A 23959-nucleotide genomic window follows, 5' to 3' on the forward strand; every position below is an offset into this window, starting at 1 on the left:
TCAAAATTAAAAAATATCAAAATCTTAAATAAGCTTGTGGACTGAAAGGTTGATTAAATTGAGAAACGTTGTCATGGATGATGTTTATGTTCAGTTGTCATAGCTGTTACATGATGGAAGTCTATAACCATGACTAATTGTTCTAGGGGACGTGGACGGTAACTTGCACTCTTTTCAGTACCGTCCATGATCAGGCTAAATCAAACCGAGTCTGCAACATTTTCAATTTTGTCGTTTTGAGCGTTCTTTAGAGATTCTGTTTTTCTCTATTCTATATATAACGGAGCTTCGTGTACAATTTTATGTTTCTGGTAGGTAGTTGACTATGGAACATATTGCAATGAACTCAGTCAAACAGGGAATGGAACTTATTATTGGTAGAAATGTTTCTTGCTTTCATGACATCTCCTTTTACAGTTTACGTAAGAAGAAAATATTCCTGATATTTCAATAACATGAAATCAATAACAAAAAATAAAAGAACAATCAATATATACTTCAAGGAATAAAACTACGAAACATAAGAAAAACAATAAGACACGGACAATATAAACAAGGGCAACAGAGAAGCACCGCATTAAAAGGATTTATGCATTTAAGCATTTAGGATTTTAAAACTGACACATTTTGTGACGTTCTACTTATATAGCAAGGCTACAGATACAAAAGCAAAAATGTATTCATAGAACTATAACTATTGCACCTAAAAAGCAATATAAACAAATCAAACATTTCTCATAATTTAACCGTCAGTCTGTCTGAAATGCAATGATTTACGTACACCTTCAAACTAGCATTAGTAAAAACGTGGCAACATCCAATGCCATACATATAAAATATTCAGGAGACACTCTGCAGAAAGTGATACTGTTCTAGGTATTTGTGTAATTCTTTCATCTACGCATGATCCGCCGCACGATATGTCATATAAAATGTGGCGGTGGTGTTAGTAGTTTCACTCCGGATTACGGCAGTTAACCGCATTGTATTTACCAGAGTAGAGTTAAGCCATCGTACCGCTCCTGGCCGCCCGAATTATAGTCTAACGCTCTGCTGAACGGACGACTTCATATAAAATGTAGGTTAGAGAACTTACTGATAAATGGCATTTTGAACTTCACTAAATTAGAAGTATACTTATAACGTGTAAATGAGTACTGGTTTTGTTCGTTATACCATTTCATATTTTTTTATTACATTTTGATCCTTCGCTTTCACGGAATCAAGTTTCCCACTGTGTTTTGATAAAAAAACCCAAATGAATAATGTAACGTCTCCGCCAATCAAATTGTCCCGCAATCCTTGTTCAATACCAGTTGGCAATGTAATTTCTTTTATTCCATTCTATGCAATATTGTTACGAATTACAAATTATTGATCAATGACGAATGCATGAAGAATTAATTTGCATGTAAGAAATTCATAAACAGAGCAGCTATTTTTTCTTGTAAATATAGTTTATCTTTATCTTTTATATAACACGTTTTTACTATAGCTCAATAGATATATTTCGCTTAATATTATGAATAAATAATATACATAATAAATAATATATACAAAGTTTGGCTTGCTAAAAAGTCACGAAATATGAAAAAATAAGATCAGAAAGGGAAAGCAATGTTCAAGGAATGTTGTCCTTTTATATACATTTGTATGCCAAAGAATATGCAAGTACTTAATTATAATAATATGAATACGCTGGAAAACATGAAGTAAATTTTAAATCTGTATATAAAACAAAACTACAGTCGTTATAAATTTTGATGCAATTGTTTTGTGGAATGAAAATGTTATTAGAAAATTAAATTCTCTATCTATATGGTTCTTAAGAATAGATTGTGTTATGCTATATGTTCTGCAGCTAAGGATAAGTATTGTTATCAGTACAAAATTAATTTCTAATTTAGACTCACTTAAATATCAGTCACTTAAATGGTAACACAGAAAAAAGGGAAGATATATCAAGAGGAAAGTTTCAACATATTTTTTTCGGCATTGAATATCAGTCTTTGTCTAATTACTATACATAATGCCATCCAGTCTTTACACGAAAAAAGTATTTAATTGTTCGTTAATAATTATATCTTTTTAATCAAAACATTGTAATAATTGAAGTTCAATCATTGAAGTAATAACTATTATTATAACTTCCATAACCGTAACTTTGAGAAAGAAATTATCGGTCTCCAGCGGTGTTTATCAGCTCAAAACAAAAAAGAACAGTCGTATACATATATACATGTAGTTGTATGGTGACAAGAACAAGGCGTGCTAGAATTATGTTTTAACTACTGTACGGAATTTAATCTTTCGAAAATCTTTTTTTCCTTACAGAAGCGGTGAATATTTTTGTGTCCAGGCATAAGAGATAAAACATGTTTAATAGATACATTCCAAATGAAAATATTAAGAAACTGTAGAAACAGGAAACCAGACACGACCTTTAAATAATTTATTCAGTCTATGATATGAAGGTTCCATAAGACTCTAAATGTACAAAGTCTTCAGTCACTAATGCGTAAATTTTGACAGCAATACATAATTTAGACTTAAAACAAATCTCATACATGTCATAATTCTTCCGACAGTCTGACAACAATACCGATATACAATGGCGTGTCCATAACTTCCTCGGAATAGTGACACATTCTGATGCCATTGTTATCAAATATTGAACGGGTATTCTCCAGGGGACGCTGCTTTTTCATGTATTATTAATATATCCACACATCAGAGTTGAAGTCAAATACATACCGATACGTTAGGATGCCATTACGTCTTATTGCCCCTTATATCGAAATTTGAGCTGTTTAATTTAAAGTATAAGGCATTATAAGCTTTACTTATTTTATTAAATGTCGCCTTGTTTTCTTGACCTCTGTTTTTTCTTCTGTTATCCCCTAGGTGTTATCAGTATTTTTCGGTGAAAAAATACATACAAAAAACAATTAACTATTTAATTAATATTTTTTGAAATGTTTTTTAAGGAAGTAGTCTAGCTTGTCAGTCTTTTATTGCTTAAAGAATATGAGATGTGCCCTTGTTTGGGGTTAGAATTTTATTTCTTGCATAGCAGACTGGCGTTTCCGTGAGTTTTACCCATGCCGGAAATTTCATCTGGCATGGGGGTGCCAGATGAGTCGCGTGCCAAACAACAACGTCATTTTAGCGCACTTTATAAATGAACCGCGTTAAAATGACGTCGTTTTAGAAGGGAAATATGTGCTTAGTATGACGTCATTTCGCCGTTGTTATTTAAGTTGTAAGTTCACACGCTATTGTAAGAAAATAGTTATGGATGAAATGACTTTAATTTCCATGAAGATATATCATATTGATGTAAACTATTTAAAATATGAAATAGTATGGCAGAATATGCAAGAAAAAATATCGGGAAGCCTCGTTACCGCCCAATGGGCGGGTCCCCTCGGGACGGATATTCCGGTCCGAACCGCAACATATGACAGATATTATTAGTGAAAAGCAAGCATTTCATGATTAAGAGAAAAAATAATGAAAATAATAAAATGAATGAATAAATTTTCACATGGGAAGGTGGCAGCTAGCATATATGCAATTGTTGTATTCTTCTCTCAGTTTAATTATGTGTTGCAAATGTTGCAGAATGTACTTTTAAACATGGGTCTATCAGTAATCGTTAATCAGTACAAAATTGTCTGTAACCGATGATTGAGAAGTTCCGGATTTACAACAAATTGGCATGATATGAAATTGTGTTGCGCCTGTTACAGTTGTCATTCAGGGCATCCCATATAAAACCAGAAATAAGGACGCGCTATTGGATTTCATACACAATTTAAAAAAGCACAAAAAACATTACATTTCTCTCTTTTAAAATAAAAAAGAGACTGTTCATGATAATGTTGTCAGTTTCAATGTCAAATTATGTATTTACACTAAAATCAATGATGTCACAAACAAGGCTTTGTAATTTGTTTACCACTATTAAAAGCAACAAATATTACAGTTATAGTTACATTTACTATTATTATTGTTACATATGAGATTTACGGGAGAATAAATCCTGAATGAGATAAATATGACCCAAAGCGCTAGTTGAAAAGGCAAAAAGAAAACCCAACAGTTTTAGCCTGTTTTCAGAGAAGCGTGTGGAAAATGCTCAATTAAACAACGGCTATACGGACACAATAAAAGTAATTCAAGCATAAAGTCACCATGGTGGTATAACTTTTAACTATGTTTTGAAGTAATGACATTTGTATAGCAGAATATGATATTAAGAACAAAGCGTAATGATATTTTATGCACACACGTAGTTTACCGTCTATGATGCAGAAATACATTTTTATTTGTGCATTCTTCGGTTCTTCACGGTATAACCTGTATACAAATACAAATGTTTAAGCCAATCAGAATTCGAGAAATTTATTTGAATTATTATAAAGCTTTTTATAAAGTTATTTTGCATGATATCACAATTTTATCAACTTATCCTTTCTTCTTAATTAATTCATTAATTTTGCATGAATGATGTGATTACATTTTGTCTTTTTCTACGAGATTTTGAAACAGGCACCGTATACACTATATAATGCACTCAGAACACTGTATTATGATGTTGAGTAAAAGCTTTGGAGTCGATTATATTACTCTATCTATTTAATTAACGTAAAACTGTATGTATACCCGTTGAAAACGGAATGGAAATGCTTCCATTAAGGTGTAATTATGCGAGAAAAAATCTCGATCGTTTTGGTATGAGGGAGCTGCAAATTGACAGGTCACACCACTCGTTGCTTTTCTGAAATATTTTAATCAGATATATATCATGCAAAGAAGACTTTTTAATTTAATTATTTCCATTAGATATGGACATATTAGGTATAATATAGAAAAAACAAGGAATTGCGTTTAATATGGATATGCGTTTTACACAGCAATAAAGAACGGCGTTCTTTTTATAATTCCTTTTTTACAATTTTAAAAAGTACGTCTGATTTTTTTCAAGATTGTATATATACATGTAGTTCAACTACTATATACTTGTTTAGCAAACATCATTTTAACGTCACATGACCTGGGACTGAGTGAAAAGAATGCTTAGAGTTTGATAAAAGAAAATATCAGTTACTTTTTTGTGTTTCTTACTCTTCTTGGTTTTATCTCACATGGCACATCTAATTTGGGTTATATAATACTGTATTTACTTTTGGTATTTACTTTTGGCTTTACTCAGACCAATTCGCCGCGTCTTATCTATCACGGACTGACTGCTTGTTCATTTTTTGTTCGGCATCACAAAAGATTCATGTATAATTGATCAATATTGTTAAAGCTAAGGTAACACGCCCAAAGGGATTGGAAACTGTTCTCCCAATGTCACTACTGCAGACAAGCAATCCATGTCCTGACGATCAAGTTCTAATTAAAATGTTTTTTTTACGGATAAACGAAATCAATTAATGTTTCTGTTCTTTGTCCTACATATAACCCACACAAAGCTTACATGTACGTCAAAGATTTCACGAGAATATCGTGCAGATAAGATAACGGTCATTATCCTACTTATTGCGTTTAAAAATCAAATAGTTGAAGTGACATTGTTTCTAAGATTTTCAAGATTATTGGATTTTATGAGATGTTTCAGACTTTGTCGTCATACTTCTTGTTGTCACGAATTAAGGTGTATTATGGACATTCGTTCTATTTAAAAATGTTTAACATTTCTTTATATTAATGTGACCCATCAAGTGATGTTTTAATGAAAACGTATTTTACATAATAAGTAGAAACGTTTATATATAGATTTTTTTATCTTCTGCAAGTAATATTGTATACATGTACCTTGATGAAAAATTGGAGAAATTCAACAGATTATGAAATCTTACCACTTTGCTGTAGCCATATTAAAATCAGATATTTGTATCCTATTTAAACGTTTTTATGTAGCCATGTTGAAATACATTAACTTAAATTGATGTCTGGACCGCCAATATGTATCAACATAATCACACTAATGCTTCACTTTCTCTCCTCATTTATTTGCAAATGTTACTATCTACCTCACCAAGTATATTCAAAGCGTGATATTGATTTTGACAATTCCATGGTTTCAGCTGGACATGATTTCAAGCACTATGTATTTATAGATATTTGAATATCAAACATATTGGGTTTTCATATTAAATTATTAAGAAAAAAAGAAATATCTTTCTGTGGTCTCCAAATAATATTCAGGTTATATTTATGATGTATTGGACGTGTTATGAGATAATTGCTTTTACATATAAATGTGCAGTATCACTTTGTTTCGACTGTGTTTCTGTTTCGGTCTTCAAGTTTATTTCCAATTGATATAATAAAATCTGAAAAAAGTGATCCATCAGAAGCATTTAAAATAGCAAAATTACATGAAAATTGCAGACTCGGTTTGAATGAGTCTGTACATGAGGGATAATGAAAAAGTGCAACATCCAAGACGCCTCCTAGCACCGGCTAGAGCGGTACTCAACACTTAAAAGTGCCGGACCCAATGATCCAAAAGGACCAGAAAAATATAACAACACTGAAGTGAGGTACGGGGCAACTTCTAAAACCACATATACTAAAATGACTTTTTAATAATGAATGGGTTGAGGAAAGTGCACTGTTATTGTTTCGTCTAATATGTGACACTTCTTGAGGAAAGAATTTTGTAGAATTAGCAACATCATTTGGCCAATAAAGACGTATTTAGTTATGTTAAGGAAATGGTTATTCCAATAAACACTTATTGATGGAAAAGTCGAGACTGTTAATGCCTAATCGATACAACGGATCGGCTTGTTGCTTAATTCATGATGAGTTACAGATCAAAGTTGGCAAACATAACATTATAAATTTTTGGACCACACACGAACTTTTTCCAACAGATGTAAAAAATAGAAAACCACTCCCCTTGGGTTTTGAAAGTTGTATATAAGATGGTGATCTTTACATTGGGTGACCTATGCGGTTTATAAACTTGGTGACCACCCATGTGTTTGATCAATAAATGACCACTCATGAGTTTGATAACTAAATGACCACCCATGTGTTTGATACACTAGATGACCACCCATGTGTTCCCACTAGATACTGCATATTAACAAGTCACACTTGCAGACGACTTATATGATAAAAAATATATACGGAGGCAAAATAATGTAAGAAAAAGTATCTTTACCTTTGACTTAAATCAGCCATTTTCTTTCATTTTAACAGTATGTAAATTATTCAACTGACATCAGTATTTATATCGGTAAATTATAAATAGTAATTTTCTGATATCACAATCCCTCGAGAATTACTCTATGTAATAACTCTTTGGCCAATTTTGAATAAATAAGAACTGTTCAAATCCCTTCTGATTTTAAATAAATGAGTAAAATGTAATAAATTCACTTATGTTTATATATGCTATAATAAATAACCTAATGTATAACAATAATTTAGCTATGAAGTTTGAAATATGTGCAAGTTATCGGTAGTTGATAAAATAATTCCAAATCAATAGCTTCATGGGGACAAAATATATGTAAATAAAATATTAAGAATATTGTGTATTTGATTTTGAAATATAGTTCTTTTTGAAAAATTTCAACTTTCAATTTTCAATATCTTGTACTGTTACGTCCAGGGTGATATAGTATGAAACTTATTCCAACAACAACAAAAATCAATAGGGAACTACATGATTGCTCGGACATTGATGTGATTCAGATTTACAATCTTTGCAATATAATGATGCAGTCAAGTTCTAGAAGAAAATGCTATTAGCATATTTGTGCAGACCTAATGGAAATGGTAATTCTCATCTGTCTGCCTTGTTATAAATGACAGACATTCGTCATATATGTCTTTATAATAGGATCTATTTTACTTTGTTTTAATATGAAACTTAGATTCATGGGCTACAGAAGGGACATTTACATGATTGATCAATTTCTTTACAATACCTCTATGGCCATTATTTTCTTAAATATAAACGATACTAGGATATGTAACAATAGCTATACAAATATATATCTAGTGCTCACACAAGGTATTTACTTTAATTTCAATGTTGCTATTTTTCTGCTCTTTAAGGTTATTGTTTCCTTTAGGGTTTTGAATACTGCTTAAGCCGGTGCTAGGGTGGTATAGGCTTTGTTCACCACATAGTACATGTCATTAACATGTTTTATCAAACTGAGTGTGCAATCTATCCTTGTTGCATTTTTTCTTTGCTTTAGAGAGTTATTCCTTTGTTAAATTTATTTTATATCATATGTACAACATCATTTTAAAATATATGTTATGAATCACAATTTCATTCAATAGTATCACATATTTACAGTTTAGGTTTATTTTAAGCTCAACTAGACATAACACTAGAAGAGAGAAAACGAATTCCTCACTGCTTTTTAGAAGTTTTAACAATAATTATGTTTTAGCTTCTATTAATAAATGAATGAAATAGAAATATCGTTAAGTTTAAAAATTGATATGTCGTCACGTTAGTACAGTATCGGGTTCAGTCCTTCAAAGTCTAAAAGGATTAACCATTAATTGCACTTAGGTGACGGTGTTTGCTTATGTGCAAAACTAATCAGTTAAAACCTTGATTTGTAGAATTTCATTTTCTATGTATTAATTTAAAAGATAATAACCAAAATCAAATTTATTTATTTCCCTCAGTCCATTTTACTTGTCCATTTTATTTTCTTGCTAAAACTACCCATTCTTTCCCTAAAACTGATCATCTTTAGGCATTGGCATACGTTTACTTTTACTTATCCTCTAACTTATTGTGTGACTACCAGACTGATATAAGCACTCAATCAGATTGTTAAAGTTTACTGTCCCTTCTGTTAGCTTTCCAATAAATATCCCGCAAGGAAGAGACATGTTAATTGACTACATGTAGTGAACATTTTCAAAGCGCTACAAAGCGGCCAAATAAAAGCGAGCTTTTTTGTAGAAGATAATTTTTAAATGATACGAAAGTGCATTATGTTGATTACACCCAAATAACTTACATAAAGAACACGCATGTTATTGTAGTAATTCCCGCGGTAATACGCATGTTAATTCGAGAGTGTTTGTAATATAATTTGCATTTGAAGTCAAGAAGAGATAAAAATGCATCTCTTCGTTAATACTAAAATATGATAAACAAGATCAACAAGGAAAGGCGGTGTTCAATGAACGCAGCCCCCACGCGACCCAGTAACAAGAGCCAGTGGCAATATATATCAATACAAAGCGACTAATATATTTTTTTTTATTTTAAACACTAGAATCGAATATTTAAATATAATACTTTTTATTACAAATATTCAAACTTGATGCAGCTTCTACCAGTTTATAATAAGCACTTATCATCTCTTTAATGGTGCCAATGACAATAACAAAAATATTTACTTTTTACAAAGCCAAGTATTTGTATATGCAACCACTTAGCTTACAAAAAAATCAATCTGCTTCCTCTATAATTATGAATATTTTATTATTTGGTTTGCAGGTAATACATTCTTTTGTCATACTTATTGTACACAAATAGTGTGTACAAATTTTACTATAGGTTATACTGATGTTTGAATTTTTTCCTTTATCTTTTTTAAGACTTTGTGAAGATTAAAACGTACAGTCCAAACGTTAGTTTATATATATATATATCAGTTTTTATTAGCAATTTCAAGACTATGTTTAAAAGAAACTTAATTTTAAACAATTTGTAACTAACTAATTCAGACTTTACCTAACCGTTCACATTATTCCCTTGAAAATATCTTTTGAACATTTAGCCAAATATATCCGAGACGACAATTTATAAACATTTTCCATCGAAATTTCTTACCACTGTCTACAAACATTTTCTAAGGTCATGCAAAGTTAGAATGAATTTTATTTTATACTTTTCATTCTACTTTATGTCTAGCACATACCTTTAAAACTCAGTTGTTTTTGTTTTTTTTGTTTTTTTTTTTTAAATAATCTTTTACCAACAAACTGCCAACTATACTGGAGTTGGTTTGCTTCTATTGCCTTTTTCTGATGTAAAAATGTCATCCACTTAAAGAACAATAGAACTTATAAAACAACCAGCCGAAAACACACTTTTGTATTGTATTTCATTGTTTACAATGATTCAATCTTTGAAAAACAAATACAGTTTTTCCTTAAAATCATTGCCATCGAACTCAAAAACTTAAATTTCAACGTGGTAATAAATCTTTAGAAATTATCTGTCTTACATCAGGCCTATTCTATAGTGTGCTGTTGTTGTTGTAAATTGTACTCAATACGAGAAAAAGAGAACTTGATAAAATCCAACATGAATGTTCTAGAATCGTCTCTGGTACTAGTAAACTTGTGTCATTTCATGATCTCCAACGAGAAGTCCCTTTGGAATCTTTAGAGTGTAGAGGAAGGAGTCACAAACTTTACTTCTTTCCAAAATGAATAATTGACTGTTTCCAAACTATCATCTCTTGTCCGCCCCCTCCTTCTGTAGTTGAAACATCAAGATACAATATTCGCACTCGAACGATGTAAATTCACACATACAAGAAAATATCTTAACTACTCTGCTTTTCTTCCTTCAGCTCTAAAAGACTGGAACGACGTCCCGAAGAAATACAAAATTCACCTATCTTCCTTCAGGTTTCTTCTGAATTGTAACAGAACAAAATTTCCAAAATACTTTTATACAGTTATTAGAAAATGGCAAATATACCATGCATGTCTACGAACTGAGTGCAGTCCTTTCAACTATCACTTATTCAGAAACAAATATAACAAACTCACCACTGTGTCAATGTGGTCTTCCAGAAACAAACAACCATTTTTTCTTTGGAGGTCAACAAAACAATACAATACTATACAATACAATACTCTATCAGCTTACTATCATGTTACTCTACCCACACAACTCAGAGGTGACACAAATTCAAAGGTCCACGTTAATAACCGTACAATTCAGGGAGTTCAAATATATCAGAATAAGCAAACGAGTTTTATTGGGCTTTGTAACTCTACTGCTCACTCCATTTACTTACCGAATATATCCTATAATATTTTTTCTTTAATTTTCTTTTTTTTTTCTTTGAATTATCTTATTTTAATTTTATTTGCATCATTTCTATTCTAATATATCTAAGTCATTTTCACTTAGTATGAATCTACCTCACCCTTTTCAAATTTACAACCTCAACATATCATTTTTATCTCTGTCTTTTAACAATGTCATATTATTAACATTTCCATGTTGAAAGTTTGTCAAATATGATAGCAATATTTCCTATCGCACTTATTTCAGCTCTAAAGTTCTCTATTTTCAGATCTAAATTGCCACTTTTTCATTTTTCATCATTCTTAAATTCATTGTCAATAAAATATTTTATATTTTATAATACTTCAAACATACCTATGGAAAATCCGCTAAATTCACAGTAATGAATTACAGGTATATGTTTGGAAAATACATTTATAAGCATTGTATGCTTTCGAATCTGGTCCTTGTTTCGTCATTGCATTATATAAGTAATAACTTTATTTGTATAAAATATGTTTAAAACCTGAAGTTTTTGTTGTGCTCTTGTTGATCTCTGTATTTCAAATTAGCTAAAATATATAATAATATTATTTTAAATTGAAAAGCAAAACTTTAAAATGGTGAAAAGAAAATGTTATAACCTTGAGCAAAATGAAATCTTAAACAGTAAAATTGTGTTTTAATTGCCACATTAAACGTGTTTTTTAAATATATTTGTTTGGGACTCACATAAGTTGACTCTGCTTACCCTGTTGTATTATGTAGGTGTGTTGTAAATATTATGGCAATGGATAAATTAAATATAAAAAGCCAGAATAATAACATTGGTTACCCCTTTTTGAAATTGATACAGTCATGTAAAGTTATACATATATTGCTATAATGTTTCATATCGAAACTAAATAGTCTTGTTTGACACGACAATAAAGTTTGTTTATTCGGTCGTTCCTCAACTTTTTCATTAAAAACAACTATTATCAAAATGATAACATAAAATCTTAAATGATCTAATTACATTACTTTAGAATGATATAATAAACTTGATAAGGAAAATTGTACAGTTAATTCCGGATTCCGGATCAGTTTAAAACCAAATCTTGAAATATGTTAATTTGAATAATTAATACACTGAAGTTCGTAAGGACCTGCTTTATTCGTATGAACAAATTTATTCATAGGGACATTGTATCTAAAGATAAAACAGCTCCAATAAACGTTATCATTATAGTTTTCCAGTATTTACACCGGACTATTAAACATCCCCTTCAAAGAATAAAATGCTGAGGCACTACCATTTTCCTCTCAATTTAAATTATAGATAGCAATTTAAAAGATTAATATCACATCTCCAAGAACGTCATAAATAAATACATAAAAATGATAGCGTGCTCAAAGTAATTATATTTTCCTAAGAATGATTGCGCTGAGGTTCATGATCGGTTATAAACACTTTTACAATTGGATTTGTTGGAGTAATTTATTACGGGAAACATTTATTTTATAGTCAGTGCCGTACATACTGCAAAACAGGTTTGTTTCCATTTACATATAGGGAATATATGTGTTATACATTAAGTAATGAAGAAAGATCGTAATTATAAGACTTTTGGTATATATAAACCTGCTATATGAAGCAAGACTTAAATAAAGCTTCTATATGTAGTCAAGCATCTTAAATCATTTAAATTATAAGGGTAATGTATAACAACATGTCCATTAGATTTCAAATGCCTATCGTGAAAATGGTATACTCGGACACGTTAAATGAAAAACTTTTGGAGTCACGTGATGATAAAAATATCTATGGTTTTATGACTTTCAAAATAATCTTACAACAATTATTCTAACAATGACAATCATTAATACCATGAAGATAATATTATCTTTTTTTATTTTATCAACGGCAAGTACTACAAATAAAGACATGATAAATAACATTTCAAAGAGACATGATAAATAACATTTCAAAGACAAATCACACAAAATACATCAGTTCTCGCTATTTCCAGAAAAGTGTTATCAACTAAACATATCCTGCTTGTTTCTTAATACTTTCTCTGTCCTATAAACAACGTTAACGAACTGTTCTTACACAATTTATCATTTCAATATATCTAGATAATCTCTTTACTTCATGAGTAATACATCATATTTGTTACGACAATATCTTACAATTTCATAACATTTTAGAAACAAGATATGCAGAATGATATATCTTTGAATATTTAATGTGTATTTTAGGAATACTTCGAGGAATTAATCACGTCGTTTCAGTGTAGGGAAAATCGATGGTTGTTTTGGATTATTGTCAAGAGAAGACGGCATAATGAAATACATTTATTTTGTTATGTGTCTCAATAAGTAAGAAAAACGAAACAAACTAAAGTATTTATATATTGGCTAGAAATGGTTGCTAGTTGTTTTGGTGTTTGCAAATGTTAAATATAGATTTTAATATTTTAATAAGAACAATTTAACATAATATGAAAATATATTATTGTATAACAGTATTAATTGTTCTTTAACTTCAAAATATCTGGAGGGAATTGTTTGACGTCAAATTCTAATTTCCAGTGATATGAGCATTAAAATAAGAAGTATATAGAGAGCGTAAAAAAGCATGATGTAAAGCAATCAACAATTTTGTATTTCATACCTGATAACACTATATTTGGTGTGCAAGCAGTTTTATTTGCGTATATTGTATAACATTTAATATTGTACTGTCAAACTTTCTATTTTATAATAGCAGAGCAAACTGCATTCCTTGATTTTGACATTTTCATAGCATTTTAAGGACATTTGTTATCGGTTGCCTAAACTGAATTGTACTGAATTAGTGATGGCTATTGTTATAAAAACTACGTAGCTGTTAAGAAGTTTATGTTTTTAACAAAGTCCAAAAGGTACACAAAATTCACCAGAAAGCATGTATTTTATTATATCAAATATATATCTGTTCGTAACCCTGCTTTTTAACTTGTTGTTAAGGAGACTTATAAAGCTGTGATGTTATTAAATTGTTGGTGAATAAATTAACTTTACTTCTAAAGTTGAATGCGTGCATGTTTGCTTAATTACATTAATATGCTAATGTAGATGGTGTAATTCCAATACTAGAAAATAATCTTATAAATATTCATGTCAGCAACTTGAGGCAAGACAATGAAATTTTGCTCGTTTTATTATCAGAACTTAAAATCGATTTTAAACCATTAAATTATCTCGGAAAAAAAACAGTGTTCCAAATTGAGATATTATGTAGGAAAATGAAAATGTCATCACGTCTTTTCGGTATAGAAACTTGTTTACCAATAAGTTATCAGACTGTTGAAATATAATGTATAATTCAAAAAATGAATAATTATGATACAGACGACGATTATCAATATTATTTACTTTGCCCTGTTTTTTCTTGAATTTCAAAAATCATATACAGCATTACCCGTATATTGCACCCATATATGTTGTTTTTTTGCATTTGTTGAACTGTAAAATATTCCTGATACAAAAACTTTAAATACATATTTTGTGTTTTGTAATGAACTAAATATACATGTTAACATGTGATAACGTAAACATAATTTGTTATGCTAAATATTAAAATGAATTGCTTAATCAGGAACAGTTTATTTACCAGTGATATCATTTAATAGTGCCGCGTTCTGTTTCGCATTGATAGACAATCAGCATTGGCGATGTACTGAGTCATCGTAATTATGTCTCTAAAATAGGTCAGCACCCTGGTGATAATTATTCTGCAAATTAATCATATAATGTATATACTGTAGACGAAATTGTTCTATAAGTCGTACTGCAGTCGGTAGATTGGTAAATAACGTTCACCTTTTACGAATCGGCATTCTATTGGACTAAACCTGAATCAGTTGCAGCATGTCCTTTACAACCAAATACATCATTTACTTCAATAGCATGTACACTCCGATGCATAGCATGAATACTTGGATTCATCGATGTCATTTTCTTATTTAGTGTTTTTACTTTTTTCTTAAAGAACACTTAACATGGCAAAGTCGTAAATGATACATGTTTCATTGAAATTATAAACATTTCACTTAAAATTCAAACAATTATGTTTATAAGCCTTATACATTTTACCTGAACAGAGCCACCAACCATCTAGAAGTAGGCTGGATGGCTTTATGTGGTGTGCGAAATAAAGCAGTGAGCTAAGTGAGATTCGAATTCATGACAGAGTTGGACAAGCAATGTTGCTGTAACTAACAGGTCAAGAATGCCAAACTTTATATTAAAAGCATCAACTATTACATAATTGTGACTAATTCATCATGTAATTTATCGTTCAAAATTATTACCATAACAAAGAGACATCCAGACTCGCGACACTTACTTCTGCAGAGACAATATTGTAATGGTGTATAACGTTTACTTAAAATAATTACCCCAAAGTTATTTTCGGTGTGGAAAAACGATTTACATAATTGAAGTTAGTTCACAGCAATGTGGGTAAACACTAATTTGCTGCGTCAACATCTTCTGAGAATCATTTATGCAAATGGAAGTAAAACAGTGATTTTACCTCAAATAGTATATGATAAAAGCCAATAAAACGGTGCAAATAATATGTAGATTAATTTTGTTTACATTTATCCAATATCTTAAAATTGGTATACAATTTAATAAATAAATGATCATGTGTATAAAAATTAAAAACTTCTTGAATTAGATTCCGCTAGGTACTGTTTGACTATTACATTATATATGTGCAAATAAATAATATCGGCTATCCAACTAGCTAACGCAACATCCGTGGTTCTACTTAAGTGCCCGCTCGTGTCTGAAATAATGAAATGAAGGACACCTTATGTCTTCCTCTGCCACTAAAGCAGGAAAGTCCCCATGACCTTAACTGTGTCGGTGTTTACTGAAACAATAATAACATCGAAAAATATCTAAACTATTCGATACAGTCATCATAATTTCTAAAACACTACTTTAAATTAGAAACACGTTATAAACAAAATGATTATTTCTTGATGACATACTTCTAAGTATGTTACTAGTTTGGCGAAATGTGTTCCTATTTAAAAACAAAACAAAAATAAACAAAAAACAATGTTCGAGCTTCCTCGGGATGAAGAGCAATTTCGTTGTCATCTTTTGAAATTTCTTCTATATTTTATAATATCTATGATATTTACCTTGGCAGGCAGTAAAATTTATATGTACGTAGATACCTATCTTTGTTTTAAAAAATGTTGTCATTCAGAACATAGTTGGAAACTCTGGCGATTTTCATTTGTAACTTAGTTACTGGATCAGTATAAAATCCATTTTATTTCGATTTCAGAAGTTCCTAAATATCAATTTATTTTCTAAAGAAAAAAGATACATCAACAGGGGATAAGAAACAAGTAGACAAAAGGTCGGCTAAACCTTGAATTCTCACTTTGCTTTCATGATTCAATTGACGTAAATGAAAGCGAAAGTCTCTGTATTTATTACTACTGACAGTCCCTGAGATGTAATTGGCGTCTTCATGTATGAAGCTGCTTTTAAACTACAATATTATATGCTTGAAGCATCAGTGTGATGTTATTGAACGTTGTATCATTCTTTGTATTCAAGATAAAATCGATATTGTCGCATGCATTCTTCCTATAAATATAATATCTTTTCCTCTCCTCTATCACTGCAATGTATATTCCAAGTTTCCGGCTCATATCTGAAAAGGAACAGTTTGTTCTTAGGGTCCATTTATCTGACCCGGCTGTCATAAGATGATATTTGTCGTCTGGTGTCAATTGAGAGCTGCAATCAAGTTCATAAAAAACTGGTATGTTTCAGAAAACATTTTGGTAATTTCTGCCGTGTTATAATGGTTTAAGAAGAGCAATTATTGCGACACTTTATAAGTCACATATTAGTAACACACATAGTACAGTTAAGCATCTATTTCTCAACTTATTGAACTTTGTTCTACCTCATAAAACATTAGTAATGACCAGTCTTGGTTGGAAAATGACTTGAAATTTAAAGAATTTGCGTCAAAGTAGATTTTAATTACAATCTACTCGAAATCTGATTAACGGAAACAAAACTGTTAAGGTTTAAAGGGAAAAGTAAGAATTGTTAAACGTGATATGGCGACACTCCAGTTTTACTGGTGGTAGAAGTGCATTACATCAGGTACGAGCGGGTAACTGACTAGAACATCCGACCTTTTTATTTGTAAAAGATAATTTAGCCGCGCCATGACAAAACCAACATAATGCGTTTGCGACCAGCATGGATCCAGACCAGCCTGCGCATCCGCGCAGTCTGATCGCTTACCAACTCTATTACAAGTAGAGAAACTGATAGCGAACATCATGGATCCTGATCAGACTGCGCGGATGCGCAGGCTGGTCTGGATCCATTCTGGTCGCAAACGCACTATGTTGGTTTTGTCGTGACGCGGCTCATTTTTTTATCAACCTCATATGCTCGAATACTTTCAAAGTTTAATATCTGCATTAAAGATATAAGGTCATCTTACAATTGATATTTTCTGCCATCATGAAAAGACGCCAAAGTTATTTTCTATGATATATCCAAAACATTTTACCATTAAATTGACTGATAGTCTGAAGTAGAGTTAAGGAAAGATCAGACACTTTATCAGTGTTTGTCGATGTATTGTTTATTATTGTGGTGTCTGCAGATGTTGTTGTGTTTGACAGGTTTTCTGGTCAACAATGTCATCAATACATCGACCATTGATGTTAGGAAGCCTCGTAAGTCTACCCTGAAATGTTCTCAATTAGTCTCTGTCTGAACAATGATAGCATTTTATATATTCATATTAGATGTTTGTTATCTTACTGTGTGGCTTAGACTGACGTGAGACAATATCGGCCAGGAGCAAATATTATAATATTGATTGATATTCTATAGCCTTTTATTTATCGATTTATTTAAGTATGGGTATAGCTTTTGTGTTTTCTAAGCTTTGTATCCAAGATGTTCGGTTTTTTTCAATCTTTTTCACCTTTAATACTAGTCTCAGCCAGATTGTGGTGACTACCAGCATACAGTTTGGTCTTTCACGAACAAATTCACTGGCTTGGTTTTACTTTCTTTACATTTATCAAACATGGTTGTATCAAATGGTACATTTTCCGTTGCTTTTATTAATTATCAACTTCATTAAAAGGGACAAGATGTTACATTAATGATTTCCGAATATCTATCTTTATTTAATATTGTTACATCATATCAATGTGTGAAAATGTCTCCATTTGTTTTTCTATGTAAAACGTAAAATTCAATTTAATATTTTTAATTGCATATCCAAGTGTATCGGTGTTAATCAACAACACACACTAAGTTGTTTAGTTGTGCTGCTAAAGCAACATACTTCCGCCACTAGCATTTATCCTTTGATAGTGAAATTGAAACAATAATTTTGTAGTATAGATAACGAATATAGTATGCATTTGTCAACACTCAAAATACAAAGTAGAAGTGTTAATTCAATTTAAATCCATCAAGTTACGGAACTTTTAACACATATCTGTATCAAAATCAAACTTATTGATTGAAAAAATTTGTATCAAAATATAAATCAGAAATACGTTTTCATTTACTTAATCAAAGCTGACAAGCTGGTTGAATTTAAATGATAACACGAACGTTATCCTTGGATATTATTGAATGTAATATTAAGCGCATTACATCGATTGTCCCGTTGTTGAGAAAGAAAGATTGTCATGTATATCAAATACGGTTTAATTCACATTCAACAATCTGTCAGCATTCATGAACAATAAAGTTCTTTTTATATTATCTCCGTTTTCTAGATAGACCATAATATACAGTCTGGAGTGATATACATAGATTTATTGACTTGCTAACTGCAAGATCTTTTGCAGATTTGAAATGTAAGAAAGCATTGTATAAATGTCTGTAGGGGCGAGTTTATTGATTAAAGTTGTCTAGCAATTAAGTCTTAATGTTCAGTGTAATCACAACAATCTGCCGAGAAGTTAATGAATTATGAGGATAAGACCTATATCACACCGCTAATTATCTTATTAATAGTATCATATAAATTGTTAGTTTCTGAGGCTATTTAGCAATATAACACATTATGCATATATCAATTAACATAGAATCTCATCATACAGGTATTTCATAAAATTTGTGTTTTAGCACATGTGTAAACATATTCTGTAAAATATTCTGTAAATTGAGATAAAAATGTAATATTTACAATATTATTTTTAAGTCAATGTGAAAGGTAACAGTTGCCTAAGGGTAATGTGTTTCAATATTTGACGTTTCTGGAAGTAAACTTGAAAGTCCTTATTATTTAACAGTTATATAGATATTGTGAACTAATAAAGACTTTTTTCTCAAGGTTGTTTACAAAACGTATATAACAATTAATATACTATCTACCATAAAAAGTCATGTCTGTGCTGATTTAGTAAATAATTTATTGATAACTTAAGTTAATCATTCATCAGATTTACCGAGTGTAAGGGGACGCTGGTGGTATCATCATCTGACTGATCAATTACTATGGGCATATGTAGTGCCTGTCTTACAGTAGACTCGCTGATTGCAAAGTGACGTGGGTGGCATCATACAACAGGTTCACTTGGTGCTAATAGAACATTTAGGTATACAATGCAGAAAGTTCAATTAGTGTTAGGGGACGTGGGTGATATCATGCGGAGAGTTCATTAAATGTAAGGGTGGTGAGTTCATATAGCAGGTTCACTAAGTGTTAGTGAAAGTGGGTGATATCATATAGCAGGGTCACTTAGTGTTAGTGAAAGTGGGTGATATCATATAGCAGGTTCACTAAGTGTTAGTGAAAGTGGGTGATATCATATAGCAGGTTCACTACGTGTTAGTGAAAGTGGGTGATATCATATAGCAGGGTCACTTAGTGTTAGTGAAAAAGTGGGATATCATATAGCAGGTGCACTAAGTGTTAGTGAAAGTGGGTGATATCATATAGCAGGTTCACTAAGTGTTAGTGAAAGTGGGTGATATCACATAGCAGGGTCACTTAGTGTTAGTGAAAGTGGGTGATATCATATAGCAGGGTCACTAAGTGTTAGTGAAAGTGGGTGATATCATATAGCAGGTTCACTAAGTGTAAGTGAAAGTGGGTGATATCATATAGCAGGGTCACTTAGTGTTAGTGAAAGTGGGTGATATCATATAGCAGGTTCACTTAGTGTTAGTGAAAGTGGGTGATATCATATAGCAGGTTCACTAAGTGTTAGTGAAAGTGGGTGATATCATATAGCAGGGTCACTTAGTGTTAGTGAAAGTGGGTGATATCATATAGCAGGGTCACTAAGTGTTAGTGAAAGTGGGTGATATCACATAGCAGGTTCACTAAGTGTTAGTGAAAGTGGGTGATATCATATAGCAGGGTCACTTAGTGTTAGTGAAAGTGGGTGATATCATATAGCAGCTTCACTTAGTGTTAGTGAAAGTGGGTGAGATCACATAGCAGGTTCACTAAGTGTTAGTGAAAGTGGGTGATATCATATAGCAGGGTCACTTAGTGTTAGTGAAAGTGGGTGATATCATATAGCAGCGTCACTAAGTGTTAGTGAAAGTGGGTGGTATCACATAGCAGGTTCACTAAGTGTTAGTGAAAGTGGGTGATATCATATAGCAGGGTCACTTAGTGTTAGTGAAAGTCGGTGATATCATATAGCAGGGTCACTTAGTGTTAGTGAAAGTGGGTGATATCATAAAGCAGGTTCACTTGGTGTTAGTGAGCGTGGGTGAGATCATATAGCAGGTCCACTAAGTATAAGGGAACGTGGTGAAATAATACAATTTCACCGTTGTCTAAGAACATAAGCTAAATAAGTTCAGAATTAATTTTCATAGTTTGGCAATCATTAGGATTAGGATTTCTATTTTAATATTTTACTGTTGTTTTTATCACATATAAATTATTTGTTATTATCAACGCAATTAGTTTAAATTAATCAACGTATTTTACTTTTTTTGTTAACTTCCATTAAATTGTCAATCATGCACTGAATGTAACTATACAAAAGTTGCACAAACCATTGAATCAATTAAAGCTGTAACCTCTGGCCGAGACAACATATATGACTTCATTTGATAAAATACGCTGCTTTGATGTATGCCGTATTGATTATTCAATCTATTTCCTTTATTTCATACAAAACTGAAGTGCAATAAAAAGCTATTTAATTGCAGAAGAGGTCCCTGATGTATTGGCATTAAGTAATAACTTTTTGAGGACAAATCAATTCTTTTTTTCATCATACTTTCAAACTAATGAAAAAAACACGTGTTAAATTTAAACAACATCTAATGTAGGGATCCAATACAATTCATTTTAACTTGGGCGTACATAACTTTACACAACACAGCAATGAGTTTTGTTAAGAAAATTATATAGAAAAGTAGTATACTTTCATATATCTACTGAAATGTAATTCCGAATTATTAAAAATTACAATGGTATGTATATTTTAACATAACCAGAATAAATAGCACTGCTGACTTAAGAGCAACTCAAACTTTTTGAACGTGAAATAAGTGCTGTTATCGACTACACGAAATAATGGTAGATTTAGAAATGAAATCAGTTATATACATGTATTATGTTTGCAATTATATGAAAAAGTTTATATCACAGCTGCTGAGAGACCGGAAGTCACGTGATACTGGTTTGTTTGACATCTTACGTCTTCATAATTAAGGAGCACCTTAACATTGATTGCTGAACTTTATACAGACTTTTTCTGCAAATTTATGCATATTTCAATAAATAAAATGATTTAATTTTGCTAGGAATTGTTTGCTTTTCTTTATAAGTGCCTTTAATGAACTATACCGTTTGCCCCATTTTCAGCCCTCGGCACGCTGTTTTTAGTGCATGTAGAAAAAGAAAGAATTCCCAATGAAAGGTGTAGACAAAATGGGTTCCATACTATCTATACAACTAATTTGCACAAATATATCCTTATGTCATATGATATGGAAGAAATATTCAACAAATTGCCATACAGTTTAAGAATAAACTGGCTTCATGTGACACTGGGGGGGGGGGGGGGGCACAAAATATATCAGATATGTTCCTGCCAGACACTAATATATGCTATTTTTTCAGTCCTACACAGTAGAAAATCTATTTGGCATGCACAATGTTCATATAGGTTTATGTGTAAAGTCAAAAACAAAGAGACAAAGCATTTGTCAGGGCCTTCACAGCATTATAGACATCACAATGTGGGTCTCCTAGGGAATCGAAATTCACCAAGTGACAGTGCAAAAACCAAATTTTCCGACTAGTCGATCTTGCTCGCTCAGCTTTAAAATGGTCACAATCTCACCAGAAAACCTAGATTATATATCCACTTGTCCTTAAAAAGTGATTTCCAGCAAAAATTTACCTCCATACAATGATTTTGCATCACTCGAAACACTTCGGATGGCCATATTTCACACATACAGCTGAAATTCATTAAATGCATGCCTTTTTCCTAATTTAAAAGTCATAAAAAGCAGGAAAACAACATCTAATTTAACCTTCATAGCTCTATATGTGAAAATTAGCATTCTTCTAAAGCTGTATCTCCTAGAATAAGAAGGTGTAATCAACACAGCAGACACAGCACCTTTAATACATTTCACAAAGAATTTCTGGAATTTGAGTTACCTCCCCTTTTTAAAGCTGACTTTCTGGCACTGTGTTTAATATTATTATGAAATTTCATCATCATTGTAGTCAGTGTGTATTCTAAAGTATTTACACGAAGTTTAATGAGAAAAAACAAGCATTGAAAAAATTTCATTTTACCTTAAGGTAGCACTCCACACTAAATTTCAAGTTTCTGCCGTCAATGTCCTACAAGCAATATGTCTGATAAATCTGATCCCAAACTACACAACCTGGAAAAAGAAAACACATTTTGTTAAGAACATATATGTCATACCATTGCAAATCTGTAATGAAATCATCCCATATGCAACAGTCAGGCAGTTAAAAAAATTCCAATTTATTCCGTAAAAGCCAAAAATATATAGTGGTCCGAGACCCCAAATAACATTTTTCGTCCCTTCAGCAAAAATTACCTGCAAATATACGGTCTACAAAAACTCTGTCACTACTTTAGCAACTCCCTATGCATGCAAAATATCACAAAGAAATAGGTGCTTGGCCTTGTAGATTTTTTGCTATTGCTGAAAGTTTGTACCCCCCTGTAAAATTACTTGTTTTCACCGAGCATGCTGTTTAAAAGCAATGTTTACAAACAATGGCGACCTTGACATCAATAATAATCAGCATGTGATTTCTAACCATGTTTTCGAATTTGCCAATGATCATATTACATGTCACAAAAACAAATTTCATGCTGAAATGCATTTTAAAGACAACCAGTCATTTAAATCCACAATAGTCACTATTTCCATGAAATCCTCCCTGGCCATTCGAAGCTGCGGCTTCATTTAGTGTGGTGTGCTGCCTAAGAATGTTGAAACAATAAACATGGCAGCACGTGAACGATATCGAATGTTGCTGTGGTTTTACCCAACAAGATATCACTCTTTAGAGAAAATGGAAATGAGTATACAAATTCAGGAATAAAATTGACAAATAGTTCTACATTTGTATTTGCGTGTATCCAGCTAACCTAACAATTATCTTTTTCCTTTAACTCAGTAAAATCGAAATACTTTACATAAACATGCAATATTTCTGATTAACAACTGAGTACTTATTTATTATCAGTACAATAATTCATCATATTTTGACAGATATTTATACACTCTCAAAATACAATTTACTTGTTGTTTCATGAAATGATTAATTAATGTTTATATTTGTAACAATTACACGTTTTAAATGATGTAACATATATCATATTTATGAGCAGTGGAAAGGTT

The 23959-nt window shown here is 31.4% G+C and overlaps 1 protein-coding gene and 1 long non-coding RNA gene across 3 annotated transcripts in view; one reads left to right on the forward strand and one right to left on the reverse strand.

Annotated features, from left to right (window-relative positions):
• The window catches only part of LOC132750239 (potassium voltage-gated channel protein Shaw-like), a 101410-nt gene that overhangs the window by 24187 nt on the left and 53264 nt on the right, over positions 1–23959 (forward strand). The window lies entirely within an intron of this gene.
• On the reverse strand, positions 22440–23361 carry LOC132750240 (uncharacterized). The gene is made up of 3 exons (XR_009628518.1): positions 23147–23361; positions 22872–22963; positions 22440–22525 (listed from the first exon to the last, which is right to left on the reverse strand). It is a non-coding gene; the product is annotated as an uncharacterized LOC132750240 (long non-coding RNA).

This window comes from Ruditapes philippinarum, unplaced genomic scaffold, assembly GCF_026571515.1.
Source record: "Ruditapes philippinarum isolate M1 unplaced genomic scaffold, ASM2657151v2 ctg873_1_1_1_1, whole genome shotgun sequence".
In the NCBI taxonomy this organism is placed as follows: domain Eukaryota; kingdom Metazoa; phylum Mollusca; class Bivalvia; order Venerida; family Veneridae; genus Ruditapes; species Ruditapes philippinarum.